This window comes from Tenrec ecaudatus, chromosome 1 (genome assembly GCF_050624435.1).
Source record: "Tenrec ecaudatus isolate mTenEca1 chromosome 1, mTenEca1.hap1, whole genome shotgun sequence".
NCBI lineage: Eukaryota > Metazoa > Chordata > Mammalia > Afrosoricida > Tenrecidae > Tenrec > Tenrec ecaudatus.
Genome location: NC_134530.1, coordinates 85,575,383 through 85,594,222, shown reverse-complemented (window position 1 = coordinate 85,594,222; position 18,840 = coordinate 85,575,383). Strand labels below are relative to the sequence as shown.

General features: G+C 42.1%; 1 protein-coding gene and 1 long non-coding RNA gene across 7 annotated transcripts in view; one reads left to right on the top strand and one right to left on the bottom strand.

Annotated features, from left to right (window-relative positions):
• Positions 1–1,919, bottom strand: part of FGGY (FGGY carbohydrate kinase domain containing) — a 540,059-nt gene extending 538,140 nt beyond the window's left edge. For 2 of the 4 annotated variants that reach the window (XM_075556868.1, XM_075556883.1), the window contains exon 1: positions 1,691–1,862. The gene's annotated coding sequence lies outside the window, so the exon portion shown is untranslated. The other 2 variants (XM_075556875.1, XM_075556861.1) reach the window with 2 other exon arrangements.
• Positions 1,568–18,840, top strand: part of LOC142455217 (uncharacterized) — a 32,741-nt gene continuing 15,468 nt past the window's right edge. The window contains exons 1-4 of one of the 3 annotated variants that reach the window (XR_012785753.1): positions 1,568–1,731; positions 3,160–3,366; positions 4,283–4,383; positions 5,136–5,255. This is a non-coding gene — a long non-coding RNA (uncharacterized LOC142455217). Of the gene's footprint in view, positions 1,732–2,237; positions 2,358–3,159; positions 3,367–4,282; positions 4,384–5,135; positions 5,256–18,840 lie in introns of those variants that run through there. The other 2 variants (XR_012785755.1, XR_012785756.1) reach the window with 2 other exon arrangements.

Here is an 18,840-nt window from a genome sequence, read left to right as displayed (position 1 = left end):
GTCACCCACAGGGCCAGTTTCCACCCTGGCCTAAATGGTCACTATGAGTCTGCATCGACTGGATGAGTTTGGTTTGGGTTTTTGGAGTACAGTGATGAAGCTTAGTGGTACAGAGGTTAAGGCACTTGACTGTTAATCTAAAGGCCAGCAGTTTAAACCCACCAGCTGCTCCAAGGAAGAACAATTGTCTCTACATAGGTTTAGTCTTGGAAACTCTCTGGGGCGCCTTTACTCTGCCCTACAAGGAGGCTGAAAACTGTTTTGTGTTGGTACAGTCCTGGCCCAGAGCAAGTGCCATAGAATGAGGGGACAAATGAGTGAATGGAAGAAATGCTTTGGTTGACCTCCTCTCCCATCACTTGGGTGCTTCTCTGCCCCACCTTACAAAAGGGTGCAAGGGGCGGAGCTTAAGTGACCTCTGTAGTACATTTTGACAACACGATTATTTAAAATTCCCTTAGGGGATGCTACACTAGCTAAGAGTTAAAAGGCAAGAATCATTATTTCAAATTGTTTGAAAACTAGCTAGTATTTAAATATGATTTGAACTAAGAGAAAGGGTAGGGACAAGGAACATGATTTCAAGAAAAGGCAAGGCCTATAGCAAAAATTATCACAGGCTGGAAGAAGGCCCAGATCTCCTCCCACAACGCTTCTTAATTCATCCAGAGAAACAATTCTCCACCTCTGGGTTAGGCCCTTCTCCCCAGACACAAGTTTGGACTTCCAAATACTACCAGAGAGGTTCCTGACATCCTCCCCTGAGCCCACATCCAGCCTTGCTTTATCACTTCTGTTCAAAGGCAGAGAATGAATGGGGTTTGTGTGCCACCAGCCAACCTGAAGGGCAGTCTGAGCCTCCCACAGGTCCTCAGCTGCTCTTGGCCCTCCCCAGAGCCAGGCAGTGGTCACCACGTGGAATCAAGTCCGAGGGATTCATTAACAGAACACCAGCTTAGCTTTAAAAAATAATCATCATCATTTGTTGAATCATAGGAAACGATTGGGGAAAGCAAGCAAAACTTTTCCATTTAAATAATAGCACAAACTAAACGGCATAGTCACCTTCTGCCTCCAGATATCAAATTTTAAAAAACCAACGTAAAGATACCAACTCGCACATGTTCTGATATTGACTGGTCCTTTTCATTTGGGAACAAAATAGGTGTTAAGGCATTACAAGGGCTTTCGTGGCATAGTGCCCCTTAAAAAAGTGAAATTCATAAAATAGGCAGACCTCCCTTTCGGAGCAAGGGAATTCTACTTTATCAGTAAGAGAACGTCTAAACTGAGCCTCAAACAGGATCCCAATTGCCATCGAGTTCATTCCGACTCATGGTGACCCTATAGGACAGGGGAGACCTGGCCCTGTGGGTCCCGAGACTGTAACTCTTCATGGAAGTTGAAAGCCTCATCTTTCTCAAGCAGAGCAGCTGGTGGTTTTGAACTGCTAAGCCTGCTGAATAAAGTACCAGCCTTAAAATGCCTAAGGTAACCACATATGAGATAAAAAGGCGCCGGAAATAATGCCAGTGGGAAATCGTACTGTCCTGGAATTATTGAGCCAGGAAGGATGAGGAAGAGAGGGATTGGATATAATTAACTGGGAGCGGATTCTAGCTCCCACACCTTTCTTGGGCAACCTCGGAGACGCAGTAAAGGACCAATCCTTGGTGCCCAGAATCCTCACCGAGGAACTTCCACAGCGCCCGGAAGCCAAAGGCCTGGCTGGTGAGTGCGGGCAGAGGGGGCAGCGGCCGCTGGAGACCGGGAGGAATTCGCTTTCGGGCAGGAGCAACCTCTTCCCGGACGTGTGAGCTGAGCGTCTGCAAACCCCTCTGGCACACGTGGGACTGGGAGGAGGGCCACTTACTTGTCCAATCTGAAACTACATTGTAGCCAGCCAGGCTCTGCAAAGAACTGCGCAGTACTGGACTGCGCAGCAACGGGGCGGTCGCCGCGGGCTGCAGCAGCACCGCCCCCGCCCAGGCCCAGGGCCACGCCCGCTAGGGGGACGCGGCCCCTGTAAAGCGCGCTCCGATTGGCTCTTCGAACCGGCCCCGCGATTGGCCAGTGTCTACCCAGTCCGCCACCTCCAGAGTTTAGTGTTTGCTTTCCTGGCTTTGCTATGTCCCAGGGTCGGGCCAAAGGCAACCTCCCTGTGGCTCCGCCCTCCGTCTGGACTTTTAAAGGCACAGAATAGGCCCGGGTGCTTTGTTGCTGGGCGCTTCCCTAAATCTGGATGGTGTGGTGGTTATGCGTTTGCCTGCTAAACGCACGGTATGCAGTTGGACTACACCAAGCACTGGGCAGGAAAAAGACTAGCCTTTCTACTCCCGTAAAAATTTTGTTAAAAGGTACTGCTCTGCCCTATGCTGGGACCCTCATGTATGTGTGTGCCAAATCTGTGAATTCTGTAATTCCACTTCCTGGCTCATTTATTGAGCACAAAGACATGCCAGTATTAAAGATATGTATGCATGTGTTAATACATAAAGTTATGCATATATATGTTTATGAAACACATAATTGGTGAATACTTACTTTGTGCTAGGTTAGTCTTTCAACCCTCTGACCAGCCCTATGAGGTGCGCACAGCATTATGCGCACAAGTCCATGTCCTGGAGAATGTGGAGTCTGATGGGTAATGGACACATTTCTCTAATTTAAGTTACCCTTCCCTTTTCAGTAATCCAGGTACCGTAATTTATCACTGCTTTACAGATGTGGAGAGTCAGAAAAGGAGCTGTAGTAGGTCTATAACCAGGGGGAGAATGCCAAACTTAATTCCAATGGAAACTATTTCCATACAGAGAGAGAGAGTGAGAGATCACGCCCCATATTAACATAGCCATGATTTGGAAGATAAGCTTAGCTTCCATTGATCCCAAATGCTTTATTTTCTTAGAAAAGCAAACCGAGGCCAAGGAAAGGGAAGTAGTTTTCCAAGGGCACACCAGTTGCAAGAAGTAAGTCATAACAATTATCTCATTGAATTGGCTTCTGTGTGGTATTCATGCTCTGCTATTCCCCAGAAAAACCTTCAAAAATACAGCTAAAGATACTGGGACTCCACCAGGCTAAAGGCATTCTGCAAGGATCCTCAGTTATGTTCACATTCTTGCTTCTTTATCATGACAGTCCCCCTTTCATTTACAGCAAAATACCCAAGGATCTGGTGATGGATCACAGAAGTGTTGGTGTTTTTAATCCACGCAGAGGTACCGCCAAAGAAAGGCCTGACAATCTACTTCCAAAAATCAGTGATTAATGGACCTATTGAACACAATACTACACTGACATACTTGACTCAATCAACTCCACAGCAGACAATGGTGGTGGTGATGCCTATTATAAATTAGTGAGGTACTTTTTTTGTCTATTGGTTTGTTTGGGAGCGGGGCTTGCAGATTCCAAAGGTGTAATCTTGATAGATTTTCTTGAAGAACACAGGCTGATCAAGAGGGTATTAGAAAGAAGTTTATATTTTGTTTTAATGGTTTTATTGACATACAAATCACATACCATACAATTCAATAATGGAATCACATCAAGAAGAGTGGTACAATCATCACCACATCAATTTTCTAACATTTTTGTTGTGCTTGTACTCATTCTTATTAGCTCGCCACCCTCCCACAACTTCCTCTGTCATACTCCCAAAAAACCATTAATTCAGTTACTGACTCTATAGATTTGCTTAAATTGTATTTCATATACCCCCAAAAAATACAATAGCAGCAACAAAAATGACAATAACTAAGTAAAACAGATAAAAACCTCCATGAGAAGAAAGCAGAAAATATTAAAAATGAGAAAAAATAAAATGGATCAAAAAGGAGACCAAATGATAAGTTGTTACATTTTAACTTAACCTCATCTGTAATAATCCACCTTCCATTGCCTTCTGCATGATAGCAAGGTTATTCACACCCCTGCTCTATGGTCAGAGGGCATTCACCAGAGGCTTAGTCTTGTGTATTTTCCTTTCTTTTTTTTTAATGGAAACAACTTTAAAAGTGTCAAAAGGGAGATCAAATGATGAAATATTGCATTTTAACCTACCTACCTCTTCCGTAATTGACTTTAGAATGCTCTCTGTATGATAACAAGGCTATGCACACCCTCAGCTATGGTCAGAGGCTTTATCCACGTGTGGACCCAGCAAATGGATTTTGGATTTCCAGTCTCATCATAGCCTTCTGAAAACCCGGTGTCTACAATTTAAACTGTGATATGATTCCCTACTGCATATTTGCGTTTTCTTATTTACATTCCCCAGATCACACAGACTGGTGTAGACTTATGGATACCTTACTTAGATGGTTGCTTGTTTGAAGACAAGTCTTTAAGACCCCAGATGCTATTCCTTCTGATAACCAGGTACCATCTAGTTTCTTCACCATCCTTTGTTATAACACCCGTATCTTCAGTGGTCTTTTCATGAGGTCAGGCAAGGCCATGTTGTAAGAATTAATTATTCTTAGATTGGGGCTAGAATCAAGTGCAAACCCAAAATTATTTGGAAGATTTTTAAGAAAACGGAAGATGGCATTTGTGAGAAAAAGGCTGGAGGAATTTTTTCCTCCATCAAAACAATGTGCCTCCTCAATTCTAAGACAGATGATAGAAAGGGCAGTCCTGTGAGAATTTTCTAGGAAAAGCCTCTTACTTCAACCGCCCTATAACTCTGATCTTGCCATGTCAGGGTTCTTTTGTTCCCATGAACCTGATTCGAGTCTTCTGAGGATGTCAAAACTGAGTGAGAGAAATGTTACCACTACCTTTAAGAATGTGTGTACCGAATGGGGGATATGTCAAGAAGCTGTACCGTCACAATTAGATATTTCTGTTTAATAAAGGATTCTGTGATATTTTGTAGCAATACTTTTTGACTTACATATACATATGTCCTTGTTTTGCAAACCCTAAGTTTATTCTATGCTGATAGCCCAGCACAGATGTGAATTAGAAATTCACTGGGGATCCAAAAGTTCACAGGAAAGTGGAATTAAAAGTTAATGGAAGAGCCCTTTGTAAATCACAGCAGGTGGGAGGATGGCAGCATTCCTGATTTCAAACCATGACACATTCCCTAATTCTCTTCCCATACCTGCCTCTTGTTCCATTTCCAGGTTCTGCACTCACAGATTGAAATGTTCTGCAATTCCCATTCTTCTCAAGGCTACCCATAATTTGTTATGATCCACATAGCCATATGGCTCAGCATAGTCAATAAAACGCAAGTAAACATCTTTCTGGTATTTTCTGCTTTGAGCCGAGATCCATCTGACATCAGCTATGATATCCTTGTCCACATCTTCTTCTGAATCTGGTCTGAACCTCTAGCACCTCCCTGTTAATGTACTCCTGCAACTGTAGTTGGATGATCTCCAGCAAAAATGTACTTGCATGTGATGTCAATGATATTGTTCTCTAATTTGTTATTCGGTTGGGTCACCTTTCTTTGGAATGGGCACAGATATGGATCTCTTGTAGGCAGTATCTTGCATAGACAAATGAGTATTTCCAGTGCTTCATAAGCATCTTGAAATATTACAATTGGTATTCCATCAATTCTTGGACCCTTGTTTTTGGCTAATTCTTTCAGTGCAGCTTGAACTTCTTCTTTTAGTACCATTGCTATTACCCCTATTTTATGTCCTAAAATGAGTGCATATTGACCAGGTCTTTTGGGAAAACAGCGACTCAGTGTTCTGCATCCTCTTTTGGTGCATCATTCAATATTTTCCAAATATAATCTTTCAATATTGCCACTCAAGGCTTAAATTTTTTCTCTAGTTCTTTCAGTTTAAGATATGCTGAACATGCTCTTTTTTGGGTTTTCTAACTCTGGGTCTTTGCACATTTCATTATAAAATGTTACTTTATCTTCTTAAGCTGCCCTTTGAAAATTTTTGTTTAGCTCTTAGACTTCATCATTTCTTCCATGTGCTTTAGCTTACTCTAGGATTAAAACCAAATTTGAGAGTCTCTTCTGACATTCACTTTGATCTTTTCTCCTTCCCTCTTTTTAATGATCATTTGCTTTCTTCACATGTGATATTCTTGATGTCCTCCCACAGCTCTTAAGGTGCTGTCATTAGTGCTCAATGCAGCAAATCTGTTCTTGGGTATAAAGTATACCCAAGGGCATACTTTAGCTCTTGATGATTTCTTTTAATTTCTTCACCTTCAACATGAACTTACATATGAGCAATTACTGGTCTGTTCCAAAGTCAGCCATTGGCCTGGTTTTAGCTATTAATAAAGAGCTTTGCCACAGTCCTTTTTATTATTATTATTAAATACTTTTATTGGGGGTTCTTACAGCACTTATCACAATCCAGACATTCATCCATTGTGTCAAGCACATTTGTATATATGTTACCATCATCATTTTCAAAGCATTTTCTTTCTACTTGAGCCCTTAGTATCAGTTCTTCATTCCCCCCCCCGCCCTTCCCTCTCCTCCCTCCCTCATGACCCCTTGATAAGTTATAGATTATTATTTTTGTATCTTGCATCGTCTTCTGTCATCCTTCACCCACTTTTCTGTTGTTCAGCCCCCTGGGGGAGGGTGTATTATAGTGATCAATTCTCCCTTTCTCCCCCAACCTCTCCCTTATCTTCCTGTTATCTCTATTCTCGTTGTTGGTCCTGAGGGGTGTATATATGCTGGATTCCCTGTGTTGCAGGCTCTCATCTGTAGCAGTGTGCATGTTCTGCTCTAATCCAATTTGTAAGGTAGAATTGCGGTCATGATAGTGGGGAGGAGGAAGCACTGAAGAACTAAAGGAAAGGTGTGTGTTTCATCAGTGCTATACTACACCATTGCTGTCTCATCTCGCCCTTGTGACCCTTCTGAGAGGGGATGTCCAATTGTCTACCCATGGGTTTTGGGTTTCCACTACCCCCCTTACCCACTATTCACATTGTTCTGGGTCTTAAATGCCTGATACCTTATCCCATTGACACCTCATGATCACAGAGGCTGGTGTGCTTCTTCCATGTGGGCTTTGTTGCTTCTCAGCTAGATGGCCACTTGTTTATCTTCAAGCTTTTAAGACCCCAGACACTATATCTTTTGATAGCCGGGCACCATCAGCTTTCTTCACCACATTTGCTCATGCACCCATTTTATCTTCAGTCATTCTGTCGGGAAGGTGAGCATCACAGAATGCCAGATTATTAGAACAAAGTATTCTTGTGTTGAGGGAGTGCTTGAGTTGAAGACCAATGTCCATCTGCCACCTTAATTCTTAACATATAGATATAAGTACATAGATCTATTTCCCTCTCATATATATATTTACCTATGTGCATGCCTATATTTAGACCTCTTTAAAAATCCTTCGCCTCCTGGTACTATCCTCTATACAGTCCAAGGTCTGTTTTGGGACCTTTAGGAGTGTTTTCAAGTCGAGTCTGATGGGGTGCCACACTCTGTTTCCAAAGTCTATTTTTGGTATTCCCTGGGGATTTCATTACTTTGCTCCCCTTGCAGCTCTGTTACATGCCCTTGGTATTTCACCCCTGTGTGACAGGGTCAGATTGTGTACTATTCCCGCACTATGTCTCCAGTGTTGTCCCCCTCAGCGCTATGGTTTAGTGAGGGATCTTGTGCCTCGTGGTGGGGCAAACCCTATGGTCCTCTCTGTGCATTGTCTGCTCTGAGCAGGAATATTGTCCTCAAGGTTTGGTGGGCCAGGATGTGTTCCCTTCACTTTCCATCCCTCTTCATTTCTCCTATGTGCTCAAATCAGATGTGGCCCTCTCCCAAAGCTGTAGCTTCAGTGCTGTCCTCTGAAGTGCATTCTTCTGGGTGGAGCGGGAGGCATGGGGGGGGGGTCCACATAGCTGGGATTGGGGCTGGCCCCACAGACCTCTCTATTGGATCCTTGGTACATGCCAGTATGTTGTATTCACATCTTGATGCACCAGGTTGAAGCCTGGGTCTCTCGCTCTCTCTCCTGTGGAGATATAAACAATATCCTCCCTTTGGATGGGTTAGTGCCCCACTCCCCCATACCCATGTCTTTTTTGCTCTCTTTCTTTCCCCCTCCTATTTAGTGGGCTGCGATATGTATCCCTGGATTGGATTTGACCCCTAACATAGTATTGGACTTCACCCCAGCAATGTATGTATATAGTGGTTTTTCCCCTATGCCCTATTTTTTAAGCTTACCTCAGTGTACTCATGTTGTACTTGTTCTTTTGTGCTTGGCTTACTTCACTTAGCATAATTTCCTCCAGTTCTTTCCATGCGGCAATGTGTTTCATCTCTGCTCTTTAGGGGTGTGTAGTATTTCATTGTATGTATGTACCACAGTTTATTTGATCTTGAGTTGTTTCCTACTCCTTGCAATTGTGAATTGTGCCGCAATGAACATTGGAGCACAGATGTCTGGCCATGATTTGTTCCTTGCCTCTTCTGTGTATATGCCCAGTAGGGGGGCGGCTGGTGCTGTATGGTAGGTTGATTTCCACCTGTTTTAGGTATTGCCAATTGATTTCCATAATGGCTGTACATGCCTATAGGTCCACCAGCAGTGCATGAGAGTTCCTATCTCAGCACAGAACCTCCAACACTTGTTACTTTCTGAATTTTTGAATTGGGCTATCTTTGAGGGTTTTAGGTGGTATCTCATAGTTGTTTTTGATTTGCATTTCGCTTACGGCTAATCATTGAGAATGTTTTCTCATGTTTATTGGCCATTTGGATTTCCACCCTTGTGAAACTTCTATTCAGGTCCTTTACCCACATTCTCAGTGACAGTTGTTTTTGTTTTTTTTACTTTTTGGAAGTTAGCAGAGTATTGTAGATTTTTGTAATAAGGCCTTTGTCTGGTGTATCATTGCTAAAGATGTTTTCCCAGTCCGTGGGCTCTCTTATTACTCTCTTGGTGAAATCTTTCTATGTACACAGTGTTTTATCTTCAGTATATCCCACTTGTCAATTTATGCCTCCTCTGTATTTGTGTCCTTCCCTATTTCCTATAGCCTATGTATTCCCTGTACCAAAGTTCTCAGGTTTGTCCCAATTCCCTCATTGATGGCCCTAATAGTTTGGGGTTTTACCTCGAGGTCTGTGATCCACCTTGAGTTTATTCTTGTGCATGGAGTGAGATAAGTGTCTTGCTTCATTTTTCTGCAGGTAGATATCCATTTTTTTTCTAGCACCACTTATTGAAGAGGGTATCCACTTCCAATTTGATTTTTTGGGGGGGGGTCTTTATCAAAGATTAGTTGTCTGTAGGCTAATGATTTTATTTCTGGGTTTTCAGTTCTTTTCCATTGGTCTGAGTATCTGTCATTATACTAATACCATGCAGTTTTGAACACTGTGGCTATATAATTTGTGCTAAAGTAAAGTAAAGCAAGCCCTCCTACTCTGTCCTTCTTCTTGAGGAGTTCTCTGCTAGTTCTGGGCTTCTTCCTTCTCCATATGAAGTTGGTAATCAGTTTTTACCTTTCTTTGAAGAAGGAGGATGATATTCATATAGGGATAGCAATACACCTATATAATGCCATGGGCAGAACTTACATCTTTACTATATTGAGTCTTCCAATCTACGAGCATGGGATATTCTTCCATTTGTTGAGGTCACTCTTGGTTTCTTGTGATAGTGTTCTGTAGTTTTCCTCATACAAATCTTTTTTTTTAGTCAGGTTTATCCCTATATATTTCAATTTGTGCTTGGTTATTGTAAAAGGTACCACCTTTTTAATTGCCTCTTCCATGATTTTGTCGTGTAAATAGCAGTCCAATAGACTTCTGTTTGTTGATGTTGTATCCTGCCACTCTTCCATATTCCTCTATTACTTTCAACACTCCACTTGTGGAGTTTTTGGGGATTTTCAATATATAAAATCATATTGTCTGTGAATAATGATAGTTTCACCTCTTCCTTCCCTAGATGAATACCTTTGATGTCTTTTTTTTGCTTTATGTTGTTAGCTAGGACCTCCATTATAATTTTAAATAAGAGTGGGGCTAGGGGACATACTTGTCTGATCCCATTTTCCAGTGGGATTTTTTTCATCTTTTCTCCATTGATTACCACGTTGCCTGTTGGTTTTTCATATATAGCTTATATAATATTGAGGAATTTCCCTTCAATTCCTATCTTGTTGTGTGTTATAAACAGGAATGGGTGTTGGATGCTATCGATATTATCATGTGGGTCTTATAATTTTTATGTCAATGTGGCAAATGATACTAACGGTATTTTATAAGTTGAACCGTCCTTGCATCCCTGGTATGAATCCCACTTGGTCACGGTGAATTATTTGTTGTGCTTTTATATTCTATTGGCCAGTATTTTGTTAAAGATTTTTTGTATTGATGTTCATTAGGAATATTGGTCTGTAGTTCTCAATTCCTGTGTGATCCTTTCCCACTGTAGGTTTCAGAGTTATACTAGCTTCATAGAAGGAGTTTGGAGTTTTCTGTCTTTTTCTATGTTCTGGAAGAGTTTGTGTAGGATTGGTGTCAGTTCTACCCTGAGTGCTTGGTAGAATTCTCCTGTGAAGCCATGTAGCCCAGGGGATTTCTTTTTTGGTAATCCCTTGATAACCTTGTCTATTGCTTCTATTGCTCTGGGTCTGTATGGGAGAGATTGTTTTTCCAAGTGTTTGTCCATGTCTTCCAAATTGTGGAATTCATTAGAATACAGGCCGTGGTATTACTGTTATGATGTGAAACACAGCTTACAGCACTATGGGAAAACTCAAGTGTATAAGTGATTTTCTCATTTCAAAAAAGGTGAAATGTTAATTGATGACAAACCTCCTTCTGGATATCTGTCACCTTCCTGAGTAGTCAAAAATGTAGATTTGTAGTACATTTGGAGTTCATTCCACCAGGTCAAACTGTTAATCCAGCTGTCTAATTAGAGGTTCTGAAAAGATTGCATAACAGTGTGAATAAAAAAGGCCTGATTTTGTGGCAGATGAAGAACTGGTTTTGCCACCACCACAATGCACCTGCTCATGCAGCCACCTCAGAGCACCAGTTTTGGGCAAAAAAGTGCATGCCTCTCTTGCCTCAGGCACCTGACTCACCTAACCTTGCTCCCTGTGATTTCTTTTTGTTTCTGTGAATGAAGAGGGACATGAAAGGACAGTGATTGACTATGTAGAAGAGGTGAAGAAAAAATGAGGGAGGTGTTATCAGCCATTCAAACAGATGAGTTTGAAAAAAACATTTCCAAGAATGGAATTACAGATTTGAGAAATGTATTAAGTGTAATGGATAGTAGTTTGAATGTCATAATGCTGTTTTATAAAAAAAAATTAAATACATAGCTTTGGGGAAAAAATACTTTTTTGAGGGGCGAGTACCCCCTTGTATTTGATTTATCCAGCTGTTTCTTCTTATTTTCAGCTGTGCCCATCACCAAATGAGGGCCCTAAAGGTTTCATTCCTACGGGTTTAGTCCATCCGTGTTGCTATGGCTGACTCTACTTTGAGAAGGCAGCTCTTCCTCAGTCTTATTTTCAGTGCTTTCCAACATGAGGGACTCATCTTCTGGTATTTTGTCAATGTTCTTTTTTCTATTCATTAGGCGTTCAGTAACTGGCAATGTTATCCATAGGGTTTTCAGTGGCTAATCCCTCTGAAGTAGACAGCCTATCCCTTCTTTGTAGTCTGTTCTTAGACTGGAAGTTCTGCTGAAACCTGTTCACTTTGGGTGACCCCACTGGTATTTGGCACACCACTAACACAGCCTTCAGCATCACAGCAACACACAAGCCAGCACAGTAGGACAAACAGAGATAAGTGCTGGTCACATGCATATCTGGCAATTGAAAATACCAAGAATTTGGTCAGGTGCACCCTATTGCTCAAAGTAATATCCTTGCTTTTCCACACTTTAAAAACATCTTGTATAGCAGATTTTCCCAATGTAAGATGTTTTTGATCTCCTGACTACTCCTTCTTGAGTTTCATGAGCATTGATTGTATATCTGAGCCAGACAAAAACCTTGACAATTTCTATATTTTTTCAATTTATCATGATGTTGCCTATTGATCTAGTTGTGAGAATGTTGGTTTTCTTTACATTGAGTTGTTATCCATGATGAAGGCTACAATCCTGTACCTTCAGCAGCAAATGCTTCATGCTCTGCTTAGTTTCCACTACCAAAGTGGGAGACCCTATGGAGTAGTTCTACTATGTCCTACAGAGTCACTATGAGTCTGACTCAACAAGATGACCACTGGTTTTGTGGTTGTTGTTGCTCAGTAATTACCGAGGCATCTGACTTTCCCTTTTGGTCATGGTGTTACATCAGACTGTAAGGCTTGATTATTTGAAAATCTAGATATTCACACGGGTCCTTCCTGAAGAGCATGGAGATCATATACTCGCACTGTTGGCTCAGACCATACAAGGCACACTAGTGAAATAGCACAGTACATTTAAGTGATATTCAAAGAGCTAGCTTGGGGAACTCTGGGCCTAACTGGTGTGGAAGTCTGCTTAATTCCCTCTGACTCACAGGTGGTTGAGCAAACTGCTTCAGCAACCTGCCTTCTGACCAGAAGAGACACATTTTTCTCGATTCTTACCTTCATCACTAATAAATGGAATAGTTATTCACAAGATCATTTATTCATTCACTTATACATATATTCAGTCTTTTAAAGATGATTGTTGAGTGCCTACTGTTCTTGGCACAGAGGAGACAGTGTTGGGAAAGAAATTGTCCCTTCTCTGGAACTCTCCGTTAGGAAACAGTTATTAGATAAACACACAAATATATAGTAGGGCAGCAGGATCAAATCCAGAGTGTTCCCTCCATGTAATAATCCCATGGCCTCGTCTCATGGCGTTACAAATAGGAAGGGAAGACAGCACTGTGAGGGAAATAAGGAGTCTGAGTGGTGCCGTGTGTGGATAAGCACTCAGCTACTCACTGAACCGTTTGGTGATTTGAACCCATCAGCAGCTCTGCTGCAGAGAGATGGGTAGGCTACTCCTCTATAGACTACAGCCTGTGGAGGTCTATGGGAAGTTCTACCCAGTCCATTTGGGTCACCATGAGTTGGAACATCTCAATGGGAGTGCTGTTGGGTTATTTAGGCATGAAAGAGGACCTCACTTAGTTTGGGCTCTACCTAAGACTATTGATGTTGAAATACTGGCTACTTTATATTACATCATCACTGGTCTTCAACAACATTGTGAGTGGCTATTATCACCTGCATTGTACAGATGGGGAAGTTGAGTTTTAGGGGATTAAGTGAATGGTCAAAAGCTGCTCTATCAGTAAATTTGGAACAGCATCAGTTCTCTCCAGTCGGAGCCTGGGTGGCATAATGGCTCTTCTTTGGACTGCTAACTGCAAGATCAGCAGTTCAAAATTCTCAGATGCTCCTCAGAAGAAAGGTGGGGCTTTAGACTCCTAGAAAAAGTGTACAGCATTGGGAACTCACAGGGACAGTTCTCCTCTTCCCTACAGGTTCGCTATGAGTTGGCATTGACTCGATGGCTGTGAGTTTGGTTTGGTTTGGTGTTCTCTTCAGTACTCCATGATGTGTAATACAAACCAAAGGTGGGTATATAACATGAGCTTTGGACATGTTGTTAAGAGAGACCATTCCCTAGAGAAGCACATCATACTTGGCAAAGCAGAGGGTTGTGGAAAGAAGGCAGACCCTCCACTAGATGGATTGATTGGCCTAATGGCAACAACAATGGACTCAAACAGGGCAGCGATTGTGAGGATGGCAGAGAACTGAGCAGTGGCCTATTCTGTTGTGAACGGAGTCTCTGTGAGTTGAAACTGAGTAGAAACAACAGCATACCTTTGCATATAGCATGCCTTCTGCTTGAAAAGCCTTTCTTTCTTTCTTGTTGGAATTATATTCTGCTTCTAGTCTGTAGGTTAGGTCCTACTTCCTCTGAAAATCTCCTTTCCTATCTGAGACCTCAACAATGCTTTTTCTTCTAAACCCTTGCAAGACTTATCATCTACTCAGATGCCACTGAACCTAGGATGCTTTGGAAACTAATTATTGTCACACACCGGCCCTGATGTCTTTGCTTACAGTCTTGTGGCAGCACAAAGGGACCAGAGCCAAACCAACTTGTGTTTTTCTCCCAGTTCGACTTATTTACTTAATGACCCTGAAGAACATTTGTGAACCTCCATTTTCTTGGAGAACAATAGTTGATTCATGACATAGCTTCAAAGATGTGTCTGAGGAACTGAATAATAATAAGCATGCACTTGATGCTTCTTAGTCTTTCAACCAAATGCAACCCCTAGAGTGGAACTTTCTGGAGCACAAGAGCCCTGTCATAGAAGATCAACAAATACCACCATATCAGAACCAAGTTCATTGTCATTGAGTCTATTTCAACATATAGCAACCCTGGAGGGTGGACTAGAATTGCCCTTATGGAGCAATCTTCATAGGAGTAGACAATCTTCATAGGAGTAGACAGCCTTATCTTTCAAGTCTTCATAGGAGTAGACAGCCTTATCTTTCTCCCACAGCGTGGGATCAAACTGCTGACCTGTAGTTACAAGCTCAATGCATAAACCATGACAGCATCGGCGCCCCTACACAATCAACACTGCTCTGTAAAGACAGGTGGTTAATAAATGCACACAATGGGTGTCGGCAGCTCTACTCTGTGTACTGATTTCTTAATTATGAATCAGACTTGTTTTCTCTTGTCTTCCTGCCTTACTTTCTTTCTCAACTTAGATTCCATTCAATCTTACTTAAACTTGATCCTTTGTCAGACACAAATATCATTGTACATACATGTCTTTTCTTCCAAACCCACTCTGTCGTATAAGGAGGAAAATACCAGAACTAGGCTACTAGAGGCTACAACAGATGGTTGGTAAGGAGAGCCACTGCCTAAAAGCAACCCTGACCATCTTCCCGAGCTCCATTTTATGGGGAAAAAAGTAATTAGTTTGCTGAACTTTCACCTCTTAAGGCTGCTATTAGTTCATTTTCAAAGATCAAAAAGAGATTGCAATTTACTTCCTATAGTCTTTGCCTACTATTTATTACTGGGAGACCCGGTGGTGCAGTGGTTACAGGTTGGGCTGATTAAAGTAAGGTTAGCAGTTTGAAACTGCCGACTGCTTTGTAAGGAAAACTTGGGGCTTTTTACCCCCATGAAGAGTTACCATCACCGACACTCACAAGGGCAGTTCTACCCTGCCCTATCAGATTGCTACGAGGCGACACTGACTCAGTGGCAGTGTTCGGTTTTGCGTTTGATTCATTATTCATGAAGCTCTGCATTGTCTATGAGACCTCGGCGCTCTCATGATAGAATTCTCTCCTTTAATGCAAGAGACACAGAATGAATTCCCAATCCGTTCCATTCCCAACCTACGCTCATGAGTACCTCCCACCCATGTGTTCGTGGAGGCTCGCACCTTGCTATGATGCTGAACAGAGTTCAGCGCAACTTCCAGAATTAGAAAGGCCTGCCAAGGTGCAGCTAAAAATGATCGAGGGAAAACTTTCTGTATCAAACTCGGTTGCGCTTCACACAACTGTGGAGATGACCCAGGCCTAGGCAGTATTCCATTCCGCACACGGGGACACCGTGCATCGGAGGCCAGCCCCACGGCAGCTAACAGCGATGACAACAATGTCTACCATAGTTTATTATCTCCCTTGGGTCTGCCTGCTTGCCTTCAACAAACACCTACTGGGTACTTCCCAGGTGCTGCGCTGAAGGTTATATTTAAAGCACAGAGAACGGGCTGTGGGTGTTGAGAAGCTGGTGGTAAGAAAACGAGGAGGAATCTAGTGGTGAAGGAAAGATTGCTCTACTGTCTACTGTGTTGGGATCTGCACCTTCACGCACGGTACCTCAGCCATTCCTTCAGCCCACCCCCTCGAGGAGGTGCGGATTGTGCAGTGACTAAGGGGATGCTCACAAAGATTAAGCAACTCGCCCAAAGTCATCTATCACAAGATGGTCCAAGTTAAACTGCCGAAGAGGGAGTTTCCACTGAGAATCTGAGACAGGCAGAGATGTTCACATCATATCGAAGGGCTTCCGATGGATGTAAACTCTCATCCATTCCACTGTCTTCTACCTGAAACCTCAGTTTTCTTCTCTAAAGTGTGAACTGTTCACCCACCTCTCAGTTCCAAGAATCCATTCACCAACTACATCAATTCTGTATCCTCAATATCATTCTCCTCTTAACACCACCACCCTTCAAACCCGCAGACCCTCGTGCCTGCGAGCTGTTTTCTACAGGACGCCCCCTGACAAGTCAACAACCCTGCATCCCAAGGAGCACTGTCCTAAACAAGGCAACCGATGGGATAAGTGAGACCAAAGCAATGAGATGCTGACAAGACAGGGGAAGGACTCTGCCTTGGAAAAGGTGAGGCAGAGGGTTTGCTGGAGGTGCAGGGTTAAGGCGTCAGGGGAGGAGTCGGAGAATGAGGCCAGAGAGTCTGTGAAATGTGTGCACCAAGCTGGATTCTGCAGTGAACTTCTCATTGGATGATGTTAGTTGGGCACTGTTGGAGAACACAGATTTTGGCAGCTCTCAGACTGAATTCTATGGGAAGGTGTCCGCAAGAATCTAGTCCCTGATCTGCTACCTACGTCCTGTCTCTGGGCGACTGCTTCTGCCCTACCTGATTTGTACAAAGTACAAAAAAATATGTTGTTATATCCCATCAAATAGATTCAGACTCATAGCAACTCTATAGGATAAAGCAGAACTGGCCCATAGAGTTTCCAAGGTTGTAACATTCACAGAAATAGATCATTGCATTTTTCATCTGCCAAGTGTCTAGGTTTGAAGCGCTGACCTTTAGGTTAGTAGCCGAGCGCTTCAACACTGTGACACCAGGGCCCCTTACAGAATAAGATAGAAGGAGCTGTTCTCTCCCCGGACCCCTGAGATCACACACAAACACACGCAGCCACATGAATATATTCATGGACACATAGACACTTACATGCTTAGATACACACGTTTATATAAGTACTCCTGCAGGCACAAATACATACACAGAGTATATAAACCAATACACACAGTCACATAAACTAGTATTCATTTATCAGGTGTCCTCAAACTGTTTAAACAGGGGGCCTGTTCACTGTCCCTCAGACCCATTGGAGGGCTGGACTATAGTTTTAAAAACTATGAACAAATTCGTATGCACACTGCACATATATTATTTTGAAGTAAAAAACAAATGGGGCAAAAACATCCGGCGGGCCAGATAAATGTCCTTGGCGGGCTGCATGTGGCCCATGGGCCATAGTTTGAGGATGCCTGATTTATATGTACTTAGAGACACATAAATGCAATTATTTTGTAAACCCACAATATAACTCACTGCTTTAGACACACAGAAACAAATAACATTAAAGGAAATATAAACACATAGAACTCACACCCATGCACAGTCTCATGCTCCATTATATTTGTTGTACATATAAATAATCACCCATACAAACATACACTTTATAGGATAAGCATATAGACACCAGGTATTCAGATCACACAGACATATGCATAGATATATAAACAGATAAGCTTACATGCATGCACGTGCACACATCCACAGGCACACAACCTATATACATGTTTAATTAGAAAAAGACTATTTTTCACAACAGACTTTGTTTAAAAAAATTCATTTAGCAACCATTCCACTACTGAGAGAGAATGATTTGCTACTTTCAAATATTCAGTTTTCATGTGTTCATCAGGCAAATATTTGAGGGCAGTACTTAGAAATGAAATGATACTGGAAAGAAGGGTACACGGACATGTGCTAATTAAGGTCTGTCTATGATTGAAGACTTACAGTTAATTTTTGCTTTTAGTTGTTATGATGAAACCGTATGACTTTTCACACTGCACCATACCATATAGAAGCAAGATTCCTGTTTGATTGATTGCATATTTTTAGATACTTATAAATATTGTTCTCTACCCTTCTCTTTGACCACCTTAAGTCCTCTGGAGCATTAGCGAGTGACAGAGGGACTTGCGGAAGGGGTGCACTTAGTAAGCGGTACACTAGTCAGGGCTCTTGGTTGCAAGAGATCAAAACATAATTCAATTAGCTGAAACAAGGAAATAACACCCCCTCCTGCCACCGCCACCAAGTTTAGTGACTCATCAAATTGGGAAATTCAAGGCGGGGTGAGCTCCAGAAAAGTCTAGACCTAGAGATTCATATGATATCTTCAATGATCTTTCATTCTTCATTTTTATTCTTAATTTATATTTCAGTAGGAGTATTCTATATAGCAGCTTTGGTCTTACACTGTTCTAATAAATTCTAGTGAGAGGAGAGTGAAAATCTCTTCACTTTTCCTTTTTTTTTTTTTTTTTACCAGGACTCTGGGCAGGGCTTTGATTGACCCAGATTTGGTCAACTACTGACCCTAAGAATGGACTGGGAAGAGGTCATCCTCACTTGAACCAGAATGAGTAAATGATGAGATGATGAGATATAATTCCCAAGGAGAATCAAGCAGAGGAAAACAATAGACTCTGGCCAATTCATGTGAAGAAATAGGAACATATGTTTTCCTCTTCCTCCTAGCATGTTATTGCTGCTCTCTGGAGTCCTCTATGGGGTAGGCATTATTCTGGAGGTCAAGACACAAGTTGAACATACTCACATTCTTTCTCTCCAGGAACCCACAGTCTAGCGATGGAAATGTTATGTAAGGAAATAGCACACGCCCAGAATAACCACCAAATCAACCTTTAAAATAGACTTCATCTAAAAGCACTGTTAAGAACATGAGTGGGCATGCCACAGACTGGGGGAAATATTCAGAAAACATTTATCCGACAAAGGAT